Below are 18269 nucleotides of genomic sequence, written 5' to 3'. Positions count from 1 at the left end.
GCAGTATTACACCATATTTAGAAAAAAAATCAATTACGAGATTAAAGTCGTTAATATTGAGTTAATTACGTGAATAGGGTTAAAAAAAAACCTGAATTGATTACAGAAAAGATACATTGCTAAAATAGAGCAGTACTAACATTAGCTGGGTGGCCAAGCAAGTGTCTTACACATGAGAATACATCACAAAAAAAATTAAATAAACTTTTGCAGAAGTAGTTCTCTTGGTACACAGACTGCTCTGTGAAAACATTTCAAGTTTAATATCAGTTTAATATCACTGAAATTAATATTTCAGTGAACATGCAAATTACCCACAGTTTATCACAACTTACTTAGCTAGGATCTGCCTCGTGTCCAGTCGAAAACTTCGCTGCAGGACCGTGAGTTGAAAGATACATTTACTGCGACTCCCAAGATGCATTGCAGTAAAAACCATCCAATCGCCTTGCTTAAGATCTGTTGACGTGTCGCTAAAGGCGCGCTGTAGATAAATATTGCAATTTGTAAAAAATAAAATACTAAAATTTGCAATTTTTAATTACATAATTAAACACTGGGCCAGTTTAATTTCGTATTATCGCTGGTTATTATTTTAGAGTAAATAAAGGAATAACGGGTAGCACCAAGCTGTTGTTATCTTCATTCCCATAGCGACGGCGGTCGAGGATTATGGGTAGTGTGCAGTTACGGGATTAGTGCGTCTGCGTAAATTGGTCTGATTGGTTGGAGCCGAGCGCATCCAAAACTAACAGGAGTGGTGAATGAATCTATAAATGTGTTTTACGTGTGAAATGAAAATAATAAACCTAACAAAGGATTATGTACGTTAAATCTGCGCACTTTCAGATCGTGAATCAGTTTGGAAAACACTGTGTGATGGCCACAACATGAAGCCATTTTATTGTTGAATTATCAGTGATACTTTCACGTGTTTTTGTTGAGAAATGTTAACGATGTCATTAAAAGAAAGCATTAAATTAGGGAGAAAAACCCGTTCGCGGAGAGGGTCCCCGGGTCTCCAGTTAGATTGTGCTTCACGACGTCATGTTTCGCCGTGACGGGGTTATTATTGGAATAAATGGATGGCTGGAGCCTCTGCTCGAAGCGTCTCTGATCGCCGCGAGCGCGTTCATATTGGAATGAATTGACAACCCACAGCGTCACATAAAAAGGTGGAAGGGTACCTTAGGCGTCAGCATGAGAAGTTAAGGGACGTGACAAATCGTCATTATTTTACGCGTCGGGAGTGAGAACGGGTTGGTAAAAGTATATCCTTGCTGTACCCTTAATGCTAATTATGCTAAATTAACCGCTGCCTTTGCCCCTTTGGGATTATTCTTATGTCACTGGGATGTTGACCTTTGACCTTCACATTAGAGAGATGGGCAGACATAATTAGTGTATGAATTTTAAAGTAACAGGTAATAAAGAGAGTGTAGCAAATGTAGTCAGGTTTATTACTCTGTATCACACATGAGTGCCCGAGGGAGGCGGGGCTGACTGGGGAGACACAGGAAACAGAGAGACAGGGCTGACTCGACATGAAACGATGAAACGTGGGACACGGGAACAGAAACTAAACACAGGCTGAAATGAACACTGAGGGAGGGAGAACTAAGATTACTGAGAGCCTGATAAATAAGAAGAACAAAAAGCAAGAAAAACAAGAGTCAAAGAAAAGCAAAAACACAAAGCATTGGGCCAGGACCCACTGCTGTGACATTTATATGTGATAAAAACATTAAAAACTGCTCACATGTTGAAATCTTTCTACGTATACTTTAGGTTCAGCTCTCCAGCCTGGCATTTGGTTAAGCATGATTCAAACATTTGATTTTGTTTAACTGGTTTTAATTATAGTTACTTTTTGTGAACATTTGTTGCAGCATTTAAAAATACATCATTTATTTTCAAACTTTTATTTGATTTAGAGCATCATATTTGACCAACGTAAATGTTTTAATTTCATATAAAATAACTGAAACAGTGAACTAAATATCTGAAATCTTTCCTTCCTTAAAAGTTATAATCCTACTTAAGTTATAGTGCAAACGCTTAAGCAACAAATATACTTGATGCTAATTAATTAATATTTCCCTTTGATGTTGCAACTATGCGGTCACTTCTGTCTTTAAACAAAATAATATTTTCCAGTTACAGAAATCATAAAGTCCAAACTAAAGTGCTACTGTTGCTATATGCATTTTATATAAATCATGGATGATGGTCCTGACATGAAGGAAGAGAAAGTTACAGGTTGCATCCTTTGACTTTGTCTCCGTGCCTTTGGGCCATTTTCAGAAGGACAGATGTTTCTGTTCAATTCTTAAATCAATTTTTTCAAACACAAACACTATTTTAAAGCTTCTAGAGAGTAAAATATTCATGATAATTATAATAACAATAATAAAAACAAAAGCTCTCAGATCCATCAAACCAAGCAGCAGAAAGAACAATAACTGAAGAGAAAACTTTAACCTTGTAGACTTCATTATGTTCCAGCTGCTCTACAGACGCTGTGACCTCGAACTTAAGCAGGTCGTAACGTATGTGCAGCTCAATAACTTCATAATCAGACCCTGTGGTATTTAGGCAGCAGAACAACTAAGAATAACAACTACAAATAATGTTTTTAGGTTTCTGTTGTACTGCAAGGTTCTGTACAGGAGAACCAAACCAAGAGCAAATATTACGTCTCATTTACACCTGAGCACGAAGAGCCATCAACATTTATCAAATTGAATCATCTTTGTTTAGATGCAAGAAGAATCATATAGAAATGAAAAAGTAGAAATAGAAATCCAGAGCAAAGATATCCTCTAATTCAGCGTAGCACATGTGCAGCTGCTGCGATTCACGTAAGCATTCGGCTCGTCGCTGCTGCAGATTTTTCTCTCGCTGTTCTGGCTCACAGCGCTGCAAACACAAAAATAAATATCCCCAAAGGTGTGAAAGGGAGCTAATTAGTAAGAGTATTGTTACTCTCCGCAGGAGTAGTCCAGCAGTAGAAATCAGTCCAATAACAAGGTGTGTAACATCTAGCAGGGTGACAGAAAAACCCAGGGTAACTTCTAAGGACCTCAACGTCTCTCTCACATTGTGTTTTTAAACATGCTTCCATTTGTCACTTCAGTCTTTACTCTGAAATACAGGAAGAGAAATCATGGCTGAAACAATTTCTCATGAAACCAGGGGTGTGGTCCAACAGTCAGTTTGGTGAGGAAGGTTCCTAACTGAGAGAAGTGACCCAGAAGTATCTGTGTAGCAGCCACAATGAATCCAGATCATGAGCTGATCCGTGACTGCCTTTGTACAACTTTTACAAAGTGACTGCAAACATTGTGGAAGGATTCATAGCGTTTGATTGCTTGTGTGAATGTATTAAACAGGAAACCAGGAGCTGCAGAAACCCAGTAATGCTGGGTTTCTGCAGCTGCGTGTGCGTTTATTATTATGGCTCCAGGTTACATTTCAGGTCTTCTCAGCCCACACCGCCCCACTCGAACTCTGCGCTCCTCCAGTCAGATGCTGTCATTAGTTCCACGCTCCCAGTTCAAATCTAGAGGTGACAGCTTTCTCCATTGCTGTCGTCCCCCTTTCATGAAATCCTCTTCATCCTTGGAAGTCTTCAAATCCAATCTGAAGCCCCTCCTATTTTCCAAGGATCTCTCTGACACCTCTGTTATTGTGTTTCAGCTATTCTGCTCTTTTATCTCATTGGATGATGTTTGCATGTGTAGACACGTGTACGTGTAGTTTAAGTTCACATATGTGTGCTTGAGTGTGAATGTGTACATTTTTGTATATGGATGTGCATATTTGCATGTACACATATTTTTTTACAAACATATACGGATGTCTCACTGTTTCTATGATGTTTTCATCTTATCTATTTTAATTCTTTTCACCATATCATCCCTCTGTTCAGCACTTTGGCCGACACTTGATGTCTTTTAAATGTGCTATATAAATAAAGATGACTTATATTTGCATCCGTGTGTCAGAGTGTGTGTTCTTACCTTTAATTTAGGACACGCACACACAGCATAGAGTGAACAGGGACTATTATTGTCCCACAAGGAGCAACAGGACAATTGACCTACTGTATGCTAATGTGAGAGGTGCATACAGAGCCACCCCCCTCCCCCCACTAGGGAAGTCAGACCACAACCTGGTTTACCTACAGCCACAATACACACCCCTCGTCCAAAGGCAGCCTGTCACAACGTGCTCCATCCGGAGATGGACCCCAGAAAAGGAGGATGCTCTGAGAGACTGCTATGACACCACAGACTGGGATGTGCTCCTGAGCCCACATGGTGAGGACATAGAGGGGGCGACACACTGTCTTACAGACTACCTCAACTTTTGTGTGGACACAGTCGCCCCTGCTAAGACGGTACGGTGTTATCCTAATAACAAACCGTGGGTAACACAGGAAGTCAAAGCTGTCCTCAACATGAAGAAGAAGGCTTTCAGGAGCAAAGTGAAGGAGGAGATGAAAGCAGCACAGCGGGAGGTGAAACGCTGCCTGAGGGAAGCAAAGGACACCTACAGGAGGAAGGTGGAGCAGAAGTTGGAGAGGAACAATATGAGGGAGGTCTGGAATGGTGTGAAAACCATCACAGGCCACAACACCAAGAAAAGCACAGTGGGGGGGACTGTGGAGAAGGCAAACGAACTCAACAACTACTTCAACAGGTTTGACCAGCCCACAACCCCCCCACCCTCACCCTCACTACAGAGTCCTCTCCCCACTCTCCTGCCTCCCTCGCTTCCCCCCCTTCCTGACACCATGACACCCCCCTCCTCCAATCAGCAGCAAGACATCTCCCCCCCTCCCCTCCTCCCAAACATCTCCCAGTGTCACAGTGGATCAGGTCAGGAGGCAACTGAGGAAGCTTCGCCCCAGAAAGGCAGCAGGCCCAGACAAGGTGTGTCCTAGGATGCTTAAGGCGTGTGCTGCTGAACTTGGGGAGCTGCTACAACGAGTCTTCAACCTCAGTCTGCGACTGGGGAGAGTGCCCGCCCTCTGGAAGACATCCTGCATCGTCCCGGTCCCCAAAAAGAACCGGCCCAATGAGCTGAATGACTTCCGACCGGTGGCACTGACGTCACATCTTATGAAGACTCTAGAGCGGCTCTTCCTCAACCTCCTCCGACCACAGGTACAACATGCCCAGGACCCACTACAGTTTGCATACAAGGCGGGTGTCGGAGTGGAGGATGCCATCCTGTACCTCCTACACAGAGCCCACTCACACCTGGATGAGGGATACTGTTTCTTGACTTTTCCAGTGCCTTTAATACCATCCGGCCCTGTATGCTTCAGGAAAAACTGAACAGGATGGAGGTGGACCCCTGCCTGGTGGCTTGGATCTCCGACTACCTCACCGACAGACCACAGTACGTCAGGCTGAAGGACATCACGTCTGACACAGTGGTCAGCAGCACAGGAGCACCACAGGGAACTGTGCTGTCCCCCCTTCTCTTCACCCTGTACACCTCTGACTTCTGCTACAACTCTGAATTATGCCATATTCAGAAGTTTGCAGATGACACGGCCATCATGGGGTGTATCTGGGATGATCAGGAAGAGGAGTACAGAAGTCTGGTGAGGAACTTTGTCGCATGGAGTCACACAAACCACCTGCAACTCAACACCTCAAAGACTAAGGAACTGGTTGTGGACTTCGGGAGGTCCAGAGAAGGTCCACTGCCGGTTCAGATAGAGGGGGAGGAGGTGGAGGTGGTCAACAAGTACAAGTACCTCGGGCTGTGGGTGGACAATAAACTGGACTGGTCATGCAACACAGAGCACCTGTATAAAAAAAGCCCAAAGCCGACTGTACTTCCTCAGGAGGCTGAGGTCTTTTAACATCTGCAGGAAGCTCCTGAGGATGTTTTACCAGTCAGTGGTTGCTGGAGTACTTTTCTATGCTGTGGTGTGCTGGGGGAGCAGCACAGCAAAGAGGGACTCATCCAGGCTGGAGAAACTGATCAGGAGGGCTAGCTCTGTGGTCGGCATGAAGCTGGACACTCTGGTGACAGTGGCAGAGAAAAGGACATTAAAGAAACTGATGGACATTATGGACAATGCTGGGCATCCTCTGCACACGGCCATAAACAACCAGAAGAGTCTGTTCAGTGACAGGTTGCTTCTCCCAAAGACAAGAACTAACAGACTTAAAAACTCCTTTGTCCCACACGCCATCAGACTGTTTAACTCCTCTCTGGAGGGGAGAGGGAGGGGAAACAGGAGGACAAAGGAGGGGGGAACAACTAAGCTGTAGTGCCTCTTCACCTCACTGTGCAATACCTTGTGCAATACTTTTGTAAATAGTCAACAGTGCAATAGACTCAATACTTGAAATGTGCAATTCACTTGTATTTTTATTTTTATTCCTATTTATTCTATTTATCCCCTTTGTATATTTTATTTATATTTGTCTCTGTATTTATATATGTGTGTGTGTGTGTGTGTGTGTGTGTGTGTGTGTGTGTGTGTGTGTGTGTGTGTGTGTGTGTGAGTGTGTGTGTGTGTATATATATATATAACAGTTCTGTAACTGTAACTTCGGTCGTTGCTGTGCTTTTTTTTGGAAGTCGAATTTCCCAGAGGAACCCACCCGAGGGATTAATAAAGTTCTATCTTATCTTATCTTATCTTATCTTATCTTATCTTATCTTATCTTATCTTATCTTATCTTATCTTATCTTATCTTATCTTATCTTATCTTATCTTATTAAGCGTGTGGCCTGTGTGTATCTATGCCAGTGAAACTGGATCTGCTCATTTTGAATATTGAAAAATATTGTGACTTAAGACAAACATAATAACTAAAACAGAGCAGAAACACGACAATTCAGCAGAAAAGTAACAACTTAAGCAGAAATATTGGAAAATGAGCAGCTGAAAAAAGCTGAATAAGGTGACGTTCACTCAAAACTACTTGTTGTTCAACTGTGAAAAACTGGCAGAAATGTTAAAAACGCACGAAAGAACAGCCAGCAGATACACACAATTAGAAATATGAGCACATATGGAAACACAAATGCACAGAGACACACAGGATGTCAGTCAACCACTCTGAATATTCAATTTGAATCTTCCTGGTTTTATGGATTCCTGTCAAACGACTGGCCATAATTTCCTAACCGTAGGGGCTGGAGCGGTCATTCTTAGACCGTTCTGTTCAGAGGAGATGGGGGAATCTTCAAGTGTTGATAGTTCATAATTAAAATATAAATTATTAAAGATATATGGCTTATAATGCACCATAACTGAGTAGAGGTGAACTGCCTTGACTTGCCCTCAAACAACGGTTTGTAAGTCTAAATCTATTTGAAGCATCGATATCATTCTTTCACTGTCACATACAGCAGGCTTTGGTGAACAGTTAAGGCAATATTTTCCGGTCTCAGGCACATTTCATACACTGTGCTCTGCAGACAGGCACACGGACCTTTCAGGTCTACAAAAAGTTTAAAATGAAAAGCTCACAGGTGTGTGTTTATTAACTCAGTGTTGCAGAATCACAGTGATTCATTAAAAACGTCTGCAGAAGTTGCAAACTTATGATTCATGTCATAAGTTATGATACACTGCTCTCCCCTGCATAAGCTGTTTTTATAGTATCAGCATTGGTATCAGCAATACTGGCCATACATTTACTTGGTATCACATCTATCCCACAATCTGCAGTACTGCACACACTAAGATCACAGTGGACAGATTCTGTCTCTATGCTGGGAACGTCTGTTTTTCCCGGGATCAGCTGTTGCAGATTGTTGGTGCATGGAGGGCTGGGGCCTCTTCTGCCCCCCCTAACGGAGACCACGTAGGTAGTCGGAGGCTGTAAGACAGCGGCTCTCTGGAGAAATCTGATACCTCAGGAGGATGACAGGATTCAACCAGAGAAGCTGCTTCATTATAAAGTCTGTGGTTTATAACTGAAAGCTATGATACACATAAACAGCCGTCCATGCACTTAAGTAGTGAGTGAGTATTCACTCCAGTGATGACCTGTGAGAAAGAAACTGCACACACAGCGAGCGGGCGACCATAAGATTATTATTGCCAAGCAAGAACCTGCAGCTCGAGCAGGCTGAAGAAATCCTTTAATGCTGATGCAGGCTTCACAGTGTAGAAACGAGAACTCTAAGAAACAAAAGAGCAGAAGTCATGTATGAAACACAACACAGTTAACATGTGAAGCACTTAAAAGAAAACACAAATAAAACACTTCCAGTGAGGCGTGGCGATTTAAACATTGCCTGTACTGCTCAGCAGTTGTAATGGCATCAAGAATATCTGCACATAGTTCATAATTACAATTAGAATGAACATTTCTTTCACTAAACTCAAAGTCACTCATTATAGAGCGACATCACTATTTTAACGCAGATGCTCTGATGTAGTAGGTCCAAATACAGGATGGTGGGTCACCCACCCTCCTGCTCCAACATGGTAGGAAAATTATACGGTAGAAAATGTTTATATTCATAACAATGTGAAATTTCTGCTTTAAATACTTTTATATATGTTTTTAAAATGGTCCCTCCACCCACTTTTAGTCCTTTTTCAGACATTGAAATCGGAGGAAATGTTCCAAAAATGTGCTGATTTGAAAGTGAATGATGCCGATCTTTGTTGCCATAGCACAGATTTGTCTGAGACATCATCGAGTGTCAGCCTGTGCCTCTAAGGAGCGTCCAGCGTCCTGTTCATTGTCCATTTCTATCATAATGCACGCACTGGGGTTAAATATTGAATAACAATGTTCTTCCCACAGAGTTCAGACTCAATACTGTTAATAACAGACAATCATAGGGTCCTGCTGTCCACACTGTTATAGTTCTTACAAAAATACAGGCTGAAACATACAGATAGGAGCAGCTAAGAGAAGAAGAAATGTGCTGAAACTGTCAGAAAGGAGATTTATTTGTTTCCACTTTACATGTGAGCAGCACAGCAAACACAGTGAAGCCAGTTAACCTCAAAGTGCACCAGTCACAGTGGACACAGAACAAAGCATCGACTTTCATTACCATCAAACTTTGTTGTGATTTAACATTTACTTCAGCCTCCTTTAAATTTGATTCATGTGACATCAGGACAACATTCCAGGGAGAAGCGATCGAGCGGCGTCCCCCCGGTGTTTTATCCCACATCTCGTACTCAATGTTTCTTTCAGCCCAGAAAAGTTCATGTGATCATCGAACATTTAAGCGTCAGCATCAAAATAAAAAAGAGCCAGATTTCAACCAGCTCCTAAGAATTTCAGGGACCTGTACAACCGTCACAATTTCAGTAAGAATCTTTCATGGTTTCATCAAATATGCTAAAGTCAGTCCAACATAAACTGGTCAGTTCTGAGGAAGCTCTGTGATTTCATATGGAATGGCTCGGGCTCGAGTATCACATCCAAGGTTGTGTCAGATAAGGAAGAGAAGTGGAAAACAGCAGGACACCTGCAGCCTGGTGATACAGGAGCAATAAAAGCTGCACACAGTGCTATCAATGATCACCAGCAGTTATCAAACTGAAGCTAGACACCCAGATGTTTCTTTCACAGCACATAACAACATTTTAAACTGCTACAGTTTCAGTTATGCACGGCGAGGTTTGTCGCACACCTAGATCACACACGCTTATACAAACAGGAAGAGGCGTGCTCAGCTCCACCTTCTCTGAGGCTACCCTGTAAATGTCACACGTGCCTCACAAGGAAAGATCTCAGCTGCCACACTGAGAGTGGTGAAGGCAAACGTCCAGCCTGGCTCCAGTGGCTAGTGCAGGTTGGGATACTTCACGCAGAATCTGTCAAAGGCATCATATATGGCCTGTCTGGAAATGAAACAGGTAACGTTAACGTAGCAAAGCTGTCCATGACAAACAAATCATATACGTAAAAATGATGAAATGTGTGAAATACTGTGAGGGTGGCCCAACTCTAACATCAGATTAACCAGACAACAGCCACAGTTTAACGAACATTCTCAGACATGTTAAACCGTCCACAGCCAGTTATCTGTCTATATGTACCACGCCTGAACCAGGAAGTGCAGCTGTGACACTTCTACAAACAACTTTGGCTCCTGTGAACAATTTCTAGATTTTCTTTGAATTTGACGTCATATTTGGTACAGTGGAGATATCATTCAGGTATTGACATTGTTAAGGTTCAAAAATTGAGGAAGGAGAGTACAAACCATGGTCCAGAAGCTCTTGGTCAAACAATGATTTTAATGAATACACACGTGTGGGAAGAACACTCTGTACGCAGACAGCAAGTGGTCTTCGACTTAATCAAAGCATACACAGATTTTTATAGCATCAGGGTTTGATTTACTGACGCCCCTTCATGCGTCACAGACAGGATATATACACATACGTCAATATCAAAACCACAACGACTTTTGACACAATTTAAAAGAACAATTGTCTTCTATCTTCATAACAGGTGCTTCCTGTCACTGCCGGATGCTCGCTTGTCATCTTGGCACCTCAGCAGCAGTTCTGCTACAAACTGCTCTTTTTGCAACCCCAAGCAAAACATGATTAAACTTTCACCTATAAATGATTCTCTCTAACTGAGTGTGTGTGTGTCTGTGTGCTAACCACAATTGCACCCTATTTCACCTCGCCGACTAGCTCCTGACCCCTAACCAGACAGAGAGACAGAAGCCACCCTCAGATATGTAATAACCGAAGTGAAACTATGGATATGTCATCTACTAAATAAATGTTTTAATCAAGAACCCCTACTAAAAGCTTAATACAAGAATATGAACATATAAAAGATATTAAAATGAACTGTTGTGTAAGCATGTACTGCAATTCCTTCTATGTTCTAGTTTTCCCTCAGCATGGATCATCTAGACACTCTCACTAGATGAAGCTTTAGACCATTAATGAACCTGAACATCAACTCAAATAAGCACAGATATGCATTATGTATAAAATAGTTATAACTGCACCTGAAATACAAGGTTAACATAATAACTGTATGCATAACATCTTAAGGCCTTCTTAAAGCTCTCTGTTACATTGTTAAAGCAATGATCGTCTTAGCCTGCTGCTCAAAATAACTTTCTGCTTTCACTTCTGCAAACTCTCTGCAACTTCCTGTCAGCCTGCAACTTAGTCTTTCTGAAAGACACACACTGTTCAACCTCTGAATGCAATATAAACTACAGATTATATTATTAATGCAATGGTGATGATGATAATTCTTTAACAATAGCAGTAAAATAATTTCCCTGCTCCACAACATCTAGTCTAAATTCATATTCATAATGAAGGACGCTCTGGTCCATAATGCTCATTGCATTGTTACTAATGTCAACTTTCTGCTATAAAACAGCAACGTTTCAAAACTAGAGCTTGTAGAATAGAGCAGATAAATATGGATTGTGTGTATTCTCAGATTTAGCATGTTTTTGTGTGAGTATAGTTTAATTAGGCATAAATGAGAAACTTAAAAAACATCTTTTTGATCATTTTCGACACTATAACTTTACCTGAATATATTCTGTTTAAATAGGTATGCACTGATGTGTCCTCCTCTCAGATATCTGACTTCACAGCCTGGCCAGATCTCCTGCAGACTCAGGACTCCTGTTCGGGGCACATATGCATCCTCTTTGGCCTGGACGACAACGATGAGACTGGTATCTACAGGAACTGCAGCAGAGAGGGAAACACAGGGACATCTACACAACATTCTTTCACTTTTGTGCAAAACACATGCAAATCTTTTCTGCCAGAAGAGGGTGGTAGACACAGCAGGAACAGTGAGCTGTTAAACATGACTGAAGATCAGCTGGGTCCTCTGCAGTCTGTTAAAGGCCAGGTGGAGGATGACCTGTGCCTCCTCTCACCTCACACCTTCTTGTATAAGCCAGGACGAAGCTCATCCTATTTCCCTCACAGTGTTCTAGCTTCACAATGACAATCCTGGAGAATGATTACAATCCCTGTGTCGTTCATTCAGCAGCAGAACTGATCTTCTGTGCCTTTTGATGGTGTATCAGTATCAAACATTCAATAAATCCTTTGAACACAATATTAAAAGTAAAAATAATCACGCTGGAGATTGTGTACTGTTCAAGTAACAGAGACAAAAGAGCTCGTAAGGAACTGTCTACATACGGCCCAAGGAGCGAGGACACAGGTGGGACAAGTCTCTATTTTAGCAACGAGCAGAAAACTGACACTTCCTGTGTAAAAGCAGATTAAACAAAGGCTCTACAGGTGCGAAAAAGACGGTGCTGAGTTTCTCTGATCTGAGGAGAACATCGTTTTTCATCAGCTTGTTGCGAGTCTCTTAATTCTTTCCACACTTGGCTGATATTCCTTCTATACGGTTTCAATTTTACAAGCCAACGCCCCCGTGGTGTCATTGTCCATCTTTCTGCTACACGACTGCAGTGCAGTAACTCCTCGAGCCAAAGGTCAGTTTTGAAAAACTCTGTTATATTCGGAGCATCTTTAAAGTGGAATAAACAGCCTCACACAATGAGAGCACTGGCTGCTACTGCTAGTTTAAAAACATAAAAGCCTATTCACAGTTTTTAATTATTGTAAACATTGTAGGAGGCCAATGTTGTGCCTCAGTGTTATTGATATTTACATGCTTACATTTTTACAACTGAAGCCTCACTGTGGATGTAAGAGCTAAATTATGAGGATATTTTTGCATCTACTTTATTGTGTAATGTTTCATTAGCTTATACTTGATGGCTCGGGCCCCTGGAAGACTAGCAAGCACTACTGTGGAAGCTAATGGGGTTCCTTATATATAAACAGATAAATAAACCCTTTCTAATAGGCAGCAGCAGTTAATTCTTTACTAATGCATTTCCTCCTTTGCTTTACATTAATACCCCTGAAAGCTCCAGACCGACAAACTACTCGTATGTTTGCTTTAATGGAGGTGGTCACACTTTCTAAAGATTAATTCATCAAACGCATTTGAGTAGCAACACCCGGCTGCTGCTGCTGCCTGTAAGTTTCTTTTTTTGGACACTTAATCATTCACCACTGACAGGTTTAACAGAGAATGTGCTTTTACCTGAACTAACCAGATCCCATCTTTAGTGTCCTCTACTAATTCATAGAAGTGCACCTCTCCACTGAAGTGTGTGGTGCTGGAGCCGTCGGCCTCTGTCTGCTCCTTCTGCTTCTTTATGGCCGAGTACAGCTCCCCCTGTGTCAGCTCTCCTGTGACAGAGCAAAGTGCAGCAGCTTTTAAAGAGCACTGATACTTGACATCCATGCAGCAGTGGTCTACGTACAGGCAAAGACTACATACACACACTGCGCAAAGTTCTTGAACCACCTCATGTTTGTTTTTGTGTCACATCCAAGGCCGGGACAGTTAAAGTGGTCTTGAGTACAAACATTTTTCACTCTTCAGTCCAGTTTTTGTACAGAACCATTTTCAAAGGAAGTTGCTTTTTTTCTCCTTCTTTGATAAGCCACATAACGCTGACCTACGAATCAAGCAAACAGAAATAAGGGACCTAAATCAAAGGATGAACCGGTGTTGTGCCAGTCATATGACGAAATGAACAGTATCTATAAATTTCTCCATCTCATACTATTTAAAAAAATAAAAAAACAAACCCTAATTCTTCATCCTGCGTCTTTATTCTTCGAGCGTGGTCAGAAGAGGAGCTTGTCCTGTGCAGTATCTCTGCTGTTCCTAGGACTGTGCTCTTGATCTCTCATGTCATTCCTGGGATCTGCTGGAGCCAACTGCCCAGGTATGGAGAACTCCGCCCGAGTGCTCCGATGACCACGGAGGTCACTGTCGCCTTCAGCTTCCACGTCTTTCTTGTATTGATGCCAGAGGCTTCAAACAGTTATATTGTTCCAGCAGGGTATCTTGAGGCGCCTTGAGGCGCCTTTTGTTGTGATTTGGCGCTATATAAATAAAATTGAAATTGCATCTGACAGTCGGCAGGTGTTGATTGGTTGGATCTTGTTCTTCCCGTTCACCCGACTCCTCAGGACTCGTCTCTGCAGGTATTTGGTGGTTGCAGCTTTCCTAACAGCCTCTTCATGGTTCCCATCTGACTGTGGGACTCCAAGTATCACAGCTACATTCTCTGCCTGCAATGTGCAATCCCCTCAGTTCTGATCACCTTCCCCCTTTGTGTTACATCCTCCTACACGTCTCCAGTCCAAATGACAGGCCAGTGTTATTGCTGTTATTGATCTTAGTGGATCAGTGAGCTGATCACTCATTCACGCCTAGCATGCAGCTCGATGTCATCCATGTACAGGAGGTGGCAACATGTGCCGTTCACACAGACTCCAGATGTCCAATGACATCTGTCTCGAGGGCAGAGGTGTGTCTCTCCTCTGTTATCACTCTCTGCAGGCGTTTGCGGTTTGCAGTAGTGCTGCTGTACCATGCAGTGATGCAGCTGTCAGGCTGCTCTCCACAGTGCAGCTGTAGAACCTGCTGAGGATCTTGGCCAACATACCAAATTTCCTCAGCCTCCTCAGCTGCTGAGGCTTCTTGACCAGCTGTGTGGTAAATGGCCTGTATTTGTATAGCGCTTTTACTAGTCCCCTAGGGACCCCAAAGCGCTTTACACACCCAGTCATCCACCCATTCACACACTGGTGGAGGCAGCTACAGTTGCAGCCACAGCTGCCCTGGGGCAGACTGACAGAAGCGAGGCTGCCATATCGCGCCATCGGCCCTTCTGGCCAACACCAGTAGGCGGTGGGTGAAGTGTCTTGCCCAAGGACACAACGACCGAGACTGTCCGAGCCGGGGCTCAAACCGGCAACCTCCGATTACAAGGCGAACTCCCAACTCTTAAGCCACGATCCCATGTGGTGTTCAGTGTCCAGGTTTTCAGTTTTTATTTGTCATATGCAAGTTAGCACAGGGTCAACATCGCAATGAAATGTATTTGACGAGCAGAAGACAGTCACTCAGCAGAATGGTACAGTAGAAGAAAAAAATAAAATAAATAGAAAAATAGTAAAGAGCAAAATATTAATAAGATGTAGTAAAAGAAAAAAAGAGAGATTTCTAGTTAACTGACTAAATATATATATAAGTATGTATAAATATATGTACACACTAGTGATTAAATAAAGAAAGTCTTAAATAGGAATGTGCCGGTGGTGATGGGATATTGCACAGGAATGAGCAGCAGTACATCAGGTAAGGTCCTCACTGATGTGGACGCCCAGGTACTGCTGCTCACCCTCTCCACTTCACGCTCCCGGGTAAACAGCGGCTGGTGAGGCCTCTTCTTCTTCCTCGTGTCCACTATCATCTCCTTTGTCTTATCAGTGTTGAGGGTGAGGTTGTTGTCCTCACACCGTGACACCAGAAGCCACGTCGTCCTCTCCAGTGATGCGACCGATCACTGCAGTGTCATCCGTGAACTTCAAAATGATGTTGTCTTTGTTGGAGGTGACACAGTCATGGGTGACCAGGGTGTAGAGGATGGGGCTGAGGACACAACCCTGTGGGACGCCAGTGTTTGTCTGCCAGTCAAAAAGTCCTGTAGCCAGTCACAGAGGGTGGAGGGTGCAGGCCGAGTGTTGCCAGCTTGTGAGTGAGTTTGTGGGATCACAGAATTGAAAGCGGAGCTGTAATCAACCAAAAGTACCCTGATGTAGGAGTCTTTGTTTTCCAGGTGGGAGAGGTAGTAGTGAAGGGCAGCAGTGATGGTGTCTGATGTGGACCTGTTGGACCGGTGGGCACACTGCAGGGGTCCAGAGTGTCTGTGATGTTGCTCTGGATGTAGGTGGCAGATTTCTTTTCTCATGTATTAACCACATATTTAATCATATCACATTAGTTATAGTAATATCACTTTCTCACTGTACCATAGTAAGAGCACTCCTGTCACTAGTTTACATGCATGTGGAAAGTTACCACAGTGAGGCCGTTGTAATGGGAGACGTTAAACAGATAGTGGGACTCCTTCTGCTTATCAGGGATGTAACTCTTTAGCTGACGGCCAAGCATAAAACAAGGTCATAATTCTCTCTGTGAGGGAGGAGGTATAGCCCCCCTGAGAGGGGCAACATGTGAAAGTTTGTGGATGTTCTTTGTCTGTGTGTCTGTATATAAGATGTAAGGGCGGTGGCCACAGAGATGGTCCTGGTGTTTCACTGGGATGCTCTCTCCACATTGCAATGTGTTTATTAAACCCACTTCAAATCAAGCTCACTGGGTGTGTTGCAGAGTATATAGTTAGTGTAGTTGTTGTTTTGTTTTGTGTGTCAGTTCTACTACTAAGTGTCTGTAATGTCGGGTTGTGTTTAGTGGTTGAGAGGAGGCGGCAAAAACACTTAGCAGGATAGTCAAAATCAGAATCAGAATACTTTATTGATCCCTGGGGGAAATTATTTTTTGTTACAGTGCTCCATTTTAAACCAACATTAAGACAAGACAGACAATACGCTAACTAAGAATAGTACAATATATACATATATATATATACATACATACATAAGTCACTCATAAATAAATAGTTGGAAAAGAAACATGTGTAGTTGTAGCAGCAAACAGTGTGTTAAGTGGATGCGTTGTACAGGGAGATGGCCACAGGCAGGAATGATTTCCTGTGTCGTTCAGTGGTGCTTTTCGGTAATCTCAGTCTCTCACTGAACGAGCTCCTGTGACTGACCAGCATGTCATGGAGTGGGTGGGAGGTGTTATCCAACATTGTCTTTATCTTGGACAGCATCCGCCTCTCCGACACCACCTTGAGGGAGTCCAGCTCCATCCCCACAACATTGCTGGCCTTACGGATCAGTTTATTAAGTCTGTTGGCATCTGCGACCCTCAGCCTGCTCCCCCAGCATGCAACAGCATAGAGGATCGCACTGGCCACCACAGACTCGTAGAAAATCCTCAGCATTTTCTGGCAGATGTTGAAGGACCTCAGTCGCCTCAAAAAATAGAGACGACTCTGGCCCTTCCTGTAAAGTGCTGTGGTGTTTTTATCCCAGTCCAGTTTATTGTCAATGTGTACTCCAAGGTATTTATAGTCCTCCACAATGTCAACACTGACCCCCTGGATTGAAACAGGGGTCAAGTGTTTCCTGGTCTTCCTGAAGTCCACGATCAGTTCCTTGGTCTTTGCCACGTTGAGCTGCAGATGATTCTGCTCACACCACGTGACAAAGGAGTCGACCACAGCCCGGTACTCTGTCTCATCATCCCTGCTGATGCATCCAACCACCGCAGAGTCATCAGAAAACTTCTGAAGATGGAGGTCTCTGTGCAGTGGCTGAAGTCTGTGGTGTAGAGGGTGAAGAGGAAGGGGGAGAGGACAGTCCCCTGTGGTGCCCCTGTGTTGCTAATCACCTTGTCAGACACACACTGTGGGAGACGTACATATTGTGGTCTTCCTGTCAGGTAATCAACAATCCAGGACACCAGAGAAGCATCCACCTGCATCGCTGCTAACTTATCACCCAGGAGGGTCGGCCTGATGGTGTTGAAAGCACTGGAAAAGTCAAAAAACATGACCCTCACAGTGCTCGCCGGCTGGTCCAGATGGGTGTAGACACGATTGAGCAGGTAGATGATGGCGTCCTCTGTTCCGAGACGAGGCTGATAAGCGAACTGAAGGGGATCCAGATGTGGTCTTACTATGGGTCGCAGCTGGTCCAGGATGAGCCTTTCCAGGGTCTTCATGATGTGGGAGGTCAATGCCACGGGCCTGTAATCCTGGGGGCCACTGGGACGAGGCGTCTTTGGTACAGAGAGAATACACACTCACACTGGGAATTCCACAGTGTGTCCTTTAATGCACCTGATAATGGATTGCATTTATATAGCGCTTTTCGAGACGCTCAAAGCGCTTTTACAATACCACTATTCATTCACTCTCACATTCACACACTGGTGGAGGCAGCTACAGTCGTAGCCACAGCTGCCCTGGGGCAGACTGACAGAAGCGAGGCTGCCATATCGCGCCATCGGCCCCTCTGGCCAACACCAGCAGGTGAAGTGTCTTGCCCAAGGACACAACGACCGAGACTGTCCGAGCCGGGGCTCGAACCGGCAACCTTCCGATTACAAGACGAACTGCCAACTCTTGAGCCACGATCGACCTTCTCTTCGGCAACCATATAAGCCCGGTTGAACGGCTGCAGCTTAACAAACATAGTGTTTACAAACATAGCACAGTGTTCGTACAACCCATAACGTTGCAAAAGAAAGGTGTCTGGAGAGGTAAAACATAAAATCCGTCCCTCCTCATGCACTAGC

General features: G+C 43.5%; 1 long non-coding RNA gene across 1 annotated transcript in view; it reads right to left on the bottom strand.

The window, feature by feature from the left end:
- LOC146575304 (uncharacterized) overlaps window positions 1–18269 on the bottom strand; it is a 429876-nt gene that overhangs the window by 161737 nt on the left and 249870 nt on the right. The window lies entirely within an intron of this gene.

Source organism: Mchenga conophoros, linkage group LG4 (genome assembly GCF_057382185.1).
Source record: "Mchenga conophoros isolate Kocher_MC1m ecotype Shallow Benthic linkage group LG4, M_conophoros_male_GT1.1, whole genome shotgun sequence".
Classification (NCBI taxonomy): domain Eukaryota; kingdom Metazoa; phylum Chordata; class Actinopteri; order Cichliformes; family Cichlidae; genus Mchenga; species Mchenga conophoros.
The sequence above is the reverse complement of the archived record's forward strand: the minus strand, read 5'-3'. Positions and strand labels throughout refer to the sequence as shown.